The sequence below is a fragment of the Crocuta crocuta genome, unplaced genomic scaffold (genome assembly GCF_008692635.1).
Source record: "Crocuta crocuta isolate KB4526 unplaced genomic scaffold, BGI_CrCroc_1.0 scaffold231, whole genome shotgun sequence".
NCBI classification, from domain to species: domain Eukaryota; kingdom Metazoa; phylum Chordata; class Mammalia; order Carnivora; family Hyaenidae; genus Crocuta; species Crocuta crocuta.
The window spans coordinates 7,817,460-7,823,873 of NW_027528357.1; the positions used below are offsets into that span (position 1 = coordinate 7,817,460).

The 6,414-nt window shown below is 38.6% G+C and overlaps 1 pseudogene; it reads right to left on the reverse strand.

Annotated features, from left to right (window-relative positions):
* Positions 1-4,155: 4,155 nt before the first annotated feature.
* Positions 4,156-5,127, reverse strand: LOC144223152 (UTP--glucose-1-phosphate uridylyltransferase pseudogene; annotated as a pseudogene).
* Between the last annotated feature and the right edge of the window lie 1,287 nt (positions 5,128-6,414).

Consider the following 6,414-nt stretch of genomic DNA (forward strand, 5'->3'; position numbering starts at 1 on the left):
CATTTCCTCAGTAAGGCTGAGTAATGGTAAGATTTAATTTACATTTTATACAAGAGAACTGACCATGTGGGGGCAGGGAAAACATTTCAGCAGTCATTGCAAGAGCCCAGATGAGAGATAAAAGTGGCTCAGTCTAGGATGGTGGCATTGAAGGAGGACAATCAGTTCATATTCTAGATATGTTTTGAATTATGAGCCCCATAGGACATGGGGGTGTGTTAGAGGTGAAGTGAAAGGGAACAGGGTGGACTCAGGTGATTCCTAGGTTTGGGGCCAGAAAATTTGGGTGGACCGAAGAATTGTGGAGTAACAAGTTTGGGATGTGGTCAGAAACCAAGGATTTTGTTTTAGATATCTTCAGTTTTAACTATCTACTCAATATCCAAGTAGAAACGTCAAACAAGTGTCAGTATATCTGGTCCTCATTAGCTTCAAGATGATATTTAAACCTGAGACGCTGAATGAGATGACCAAATACATCTGTGTGTCAATGAATAGAAAAAAGTTGAAAACTTAGCACTGGGGCACACAAAATTCGGAGTCCAGGAGTAGAGAAAGAATAACTTCTGAAGTAACAGAAGAGGGAGTAGTCTATAAATTAAGTAAAGGAAGTATTTTTGGAATGAGGCGAGAGACTGTGTTAAGTATTACTGTGTATCTGGGTGGTTGTGTGCCTCTTGCTCTTTTATTACTTGGAAAAAGAAAAAAAGAAGAAGACTATAACTCATGTAGCCAAGTTTATACCAGAAAAATGTCTAGGGTATTGTTGATAGAAAAGAGAAAAAAATAATTCTAATTATAATCTCCAACTGCCTTTTATGAAGGTTTGATCTTGTTGAATAAAGGGTCCTTTATTTGCAGTATCTTGAAGGGTTTAGTTATACGTATTTGCATCTTAGGGTTATAGCAGGTTGAATTGATCACATGATAAAGTGAAAAGAGTCGGGACTTTCAGCTATACGGGATTGGAGAGATTGACAAATGCTTTCTTTCCAAAACAACATAAAACTGCAAGAATGTGAAAGAAAACTCATTTCAGGGCTCGGGAAATCTACCCAATACAAAAAACAACTGCCATATATTCAAGAAAAAAACTGTTAAACTTGGGAAAACCAGTGAGAGTCTATAGCGTTCTTGACTGGGACTATCCCTGTGCCCTGTACCAGTTCAGAAGATACAGTACTTCTGCTACCGGGTCTGGCTAGCCGTGAAAACCAGCACTTTCACTGCTGGCGATAGTGACTTTATTTGGAGTAGAGGCTGGAAAAATCTCACCCAGCAACAAACAGGAAAAGCCTGCAGCTCTCCTGGTCTGAGGTTGGGGTCCCTGTAGGGACACATAGCATGCCAGAAGACCAGGAAGATATTTAGCAGGGAGACAGTAATTGAGGGACTTGATAAACATTCCACACATCCCTGACTGTCTGGGGGCCTGTGTGCATGTGCGGTGGGGACCAGGAGGCCCAACAGAAGGTAAAAGTCAGGCTAACATAAAAACTGCCCAAACTTGGAATGTGTGCCTCAAACCAAACACAGATTCAGCAGCAGACGGAGGGAAGCATTATGGGTCTGAAACGTTTGACCGTATCTTTTTAAAATTATCGGCTGACTAATACTTTTTGCAAATCCAGGAATCAATCTTAGGAAGCTTGATTTTTTTAAAAATGTGTAAGGGAGGAAGAATTTTTCCTCTACCCTTTTAGCTGGTCTATTAATTAAATTGACATAAGACAGATTAGCAGGAGAAAAACAAATTTAATTAAATATATATGAACCCCCATAAGAATATAAGACCCACACACATTCAGGTAATTGCAGGTTATATGCCATCCTGATGGGTAGGGGTGTGGGGCTTCAAAGGAAAGCAAGAGAATTTACAGGAAGATGGGAAAAGCAAATGTTTGGTAAATATGTGTTTGCCATGCCCTGCAAAAAACATTGGGCCCCAGACAGGAATTTGATCCCCACTCCCTGCAGAGCTCCTCCGCAGCTCACTACACCTAGGCCATATTTTTTGTAGTTATCTCTGGTGATAATTCTCTTCCTGAACCAAGTCTTCATCTAAAATCTTTCAGGCAGTTAAGGGGGAGGTAAAACCTCTTCTGAATCTTTTGGACCTTGACTGACTTTATCTCAAAGTAATTCACATGTCAAGATGGAAGATCTTGGGGAAGCTTTTTCTGAACCCCTTCAAATATAAATAAAATAAAAAATATGAGCAGAGATAGCAGCCTCATACTACATGGGTGACAAATTCCTTGGACTAAATCTAGGTAAATTACTTAAAATAACAATAACAAACAATCTATCAACAAAATATATCAAGAAAAACCTTCAGACAAAATAAAAAGAAAATCATCATCCAGAGTTGCTAGACTATATTATCTAAAATGTTTATTTTTTTTGAAACAAAACAAAACCAGGGAAGTGTGAACCATGCTTAGGTAAGAAGCAATCAATAAGAAACTGTCTCTGGCTTGGCCCACAGGTTGAATTTAGCAGATCAAGACTTTAAAATCAGATATTACAAATATGTTTGAAGAATTTAAGGGATCAAAACATATATTTCAGAACGAAAGGAAAATGTGTTGCCAGTGGTTCAAAAATGGGGAATACCAATAAAGAAAAAGAATAGAAAGAACTAAATTCTAGAGTTGAAAACTATGCAAGTGTCCATGGGACCATTTTTTGTATTAACCAAAAAAAAAAAAAAACCCAAAAAAACCTGAAACAATCTGGTTACCCATCAATTGGTGAATGACTAAACAAAATGTGATATAGCCGTACAATTGAATATTATTCAGCAATAAAGGGGAGTAAGCTTCTGAAACCTACTACAACAAAGATGAACCTTAACAGCATTATGCCAAACGAAAAAAAGCCAGACACAAAGGCAATATATTCTGTAATTCCATGTGTATGAAACACCCAGAAAATTAATATCTATAGGGACCAAGAGATGCCTGGGGCTGAAAGTATAAAGGAGTTGACTGCAAACAGGAATTTTTTAGAGTGATGGAAATGTTTTAAAATTGGATTGGGATGGGGAATCTGTGGGGCTCAGTCAGTTAAGTGTTCAACTTCAGCTCAGGTCATGATCTTGCAGTTTGGGAATTTGAACCCCATGTCAGGCTCTGTGCTGACAGCTCGAAGCCTGGAGCCTGCTTGGATTCTGTGTCTCCCTTTCTCTCTGCCCCTCCCCCACTCGTTTTCTCTCTCTCTCTCTCAGAAATAAATAAACATTAAAAAATAAATGAATAAAATTGGATTGGGGTGAAGGTTGCACGACCTCATAAATTTACTAAAAGGACTATTGAATTCAATACTTACAATGGCCAAATGTTATTAATTTGTAAATTATACATCAACAAGTCTGTTTAAAAATAGAGGGAAAATGGGCCAGCATACAGATCATGGAGGATCTGGTGCGTGGTGCAGCGGGAAAGCCATCACACAAGTGGAATATAGATGCGTGCTCCATGGGACTTCTCTTCATCCTCTGAAATGAAGCTAAAGTGATGTGTGGCTCTTCCCGGTAGAGGAATTATCATTTGATTTGTTTTCTTTTACTTCAGTGACCAGCCTACAATATAGTCAGGGGCTATTCTATTAGCCTTGGGCTTAGAGTAAGGCTGAAACATGGAACAGAGTTGAGCTTATCTGAAATGAATGTGCAGCATGAACAAGAAACAAATCATGGGGGTTTTTTTGGGGGGGGGAGGATTGTTTCTTACCACAGCATAATGTCACCCATCCTGGTGTGTACATGTTCCTTAAAAGATATTACAAACACACAATTAACCACTTTGCTTCTATTTGCTCATCCCTGTAGGTATTAATCGGTAAGCAATATTGTCTGTCATTTTTTTTCCTAAGGGTAAGTTTTTAAAAAATACTCTTTATCTGTGACACAGATAGTTGAGTGAATGGTGATTGAACTGATGCCTTATCAATTCTCAAACCATCTTCGTTTATCTGTGATGGGCTGACTGGAATTAGTAGTAGAAAGTAGAGCCACTTGCTTGGGTATGCTAGATATTAGGAAACAGACACAATTGTAGATACTGGAAGACAATCTAGTCTAGTGGCACAACATGTCCATTGAAGCAGATTTCTTTTTTTTTTTTTCCCTCACAGCTTTATTTTTGAATCACAAGCAATTCAAAGTGACCATCATTGAGGCCTCTGTTCGAAGATGTTCCAGCAGAGCTGCCCCAGTTTTAAGATTAAACAGTATTGCACTTTAAGATGAACTAACTTTTAGGATCCTCTTCAAAGAGAAGTATTGCTTCCATCTGTGCTTTTCTTGGACTAAAAGCATATTGCAAAGTCTACTTTAAAAATTAATACTGCAGGGTACAGTAACACAGTAAAGTACCTGCCAATTTTAGAATCCTAAAGAACATTTCATTGTAAGAAACTGTTTAGCCCATAATTAGTATGAAGTGTACACAGTATTTTTTTTTTCATTTCAGTGGTCCAAGATCTGAAGGTTCCCAGATACAATCTTGTTCTCTAATACTGCTCCAGGAGGGATGTCAATTCGGTCACCATGATTTGCAATGATGATAACTGTTCCCTTTAGTGAAACATTCTTGCCAAATGTCACATCTCCTGAAACTGTGAGGTGATCCAATTCAAGCATATCTGGTATACTTTCAAATCTCCTTAGATAATCCTGAACCTTTGTAAAAGAACTGCCTAATTTAACCAAGGGCACTGTAGGAAATTCTCGCTTTTCACTCATTGTCAAAGATCCTGCATTAAGGCTATAGAGGTTTGACATCACAAGCAAGAGATCTGATGTGGTTTTGACAGGTAGGAAACGGCTCCTAGGAACATTAATACCTAGAGAGTTCTCAAAACTTTTAATGGCAGCCCCTACTGCAGTTTCTAACTGAATGACATTCAGGCCTCCATCCAAAGTCTTGGGATTCACAATGATTTCCATATCAATAGCATTTTGCTCTTGCAGTCTTTTAACTGCTGCGAGAGAGATCCATAGATTGTTTGTGTTAAATATTTTGAATTTTGATACAGACTTGAACTCATCAACATGTGCTTTTGGCACTTGCGCGATTTCCACCAGTCTGTTTGCCTTCATACTGAGTGAGGGTCCCACCCTTTACATCTTGAAGCAGATTTCTTAATTGGTATAACTAATGAGTTATAGATGATTAACTCAGTATACCTGGCTTTCAGGTCAGTCCTGAGGAGGCCAGAGCTTCTGGGCTGAATGTATCTGTTCATCAGCAATTTCATCCACTTGCCCTATTTTTCTATTCAAATATGACCAGTTTAGATGTGTGCTGTGATGTGAAAAAGATTAAGAAACAGAGCTGGAAGGATTAAAAAATAATATTTTAATCAAGTGGTTTTGAGGAGAAGAGAACAGAACCAGAGGAAAATAGCGGGAGTTATTAATTTAGGAAACGCAGTGTCTCAATACGTGAATCCTACTAGAGAAAAAATTGGTAGCAATTGAGCACTTGCTACCAGTCTTAGCCGTTTCAGTTAATACATAATAATATTTAGTCTCTATTGTGTGTGAGGAAATTATTGCGAGTAACATTTTAAAGAAGAGGAACCCAGAGCTTCTAGAATAAAATAACTTGGCCAGGATTATGTGTTTGCAAATGTGGGGAATGGAATTTGAATCAAGTTGTTGAACTGGAAAGCTCAGTCATGGGATCCAGGAACAGGTGATAAGGTGGATAGAATGTAGGCAGGTTGGTTGCCAATATCAGTGAAATCTGTCTTCTGGCAACAAGACCCAGGCACCGGGTTTGGGTTTAGTATGAGTTCCTAATAGGAGATGAGAAAAATTGGCATGTGTCCCAATTCTAAAGGGACTGTGGCATTAAACTAGGGGACTTAGTCATAAGGGAAAAGGCAGAGGCTATTATCAGAACTTCAGTTTAAGATCAAGACCAGAATTACAGCTGAAAGGATTGTTAACCTTGGAGTGTTAGGTTAAAAGTTGTCAGGGTGAAGCATAGGAATTAGGAGACCAATGAGTCATCAACTCTGAAGAGATTTGAAGAGCCTAGGAATCATCCAGCATCCAACACAGGGGACTTGAGGATGCATTAAGATGAATTTTATAGCTTTATCCACATTTCATTATCCTGACATTTGGGAGAGCTTTCTGACTTTTATGAATGTCTTACTCATATAAGGCTCAATTGTGTAGTGCCTGACTATGGATATTTTCAAGGCTACACTTGAATTAGTGTTTCAAGCATGCTCGATGACCCTCGTAATCTAGCAGCAGCTTCCAAACCTGCAAACACACCAGAGAAAAGTAGGGAGTGTGCTAAAATAGACCTCTTGGGCCTAGCTGATCAAATGAATGAGAATATCTGATAGGGTCGTAATCTGGATTCTGGATTTTTTAATAGATTTCCCTCCAGA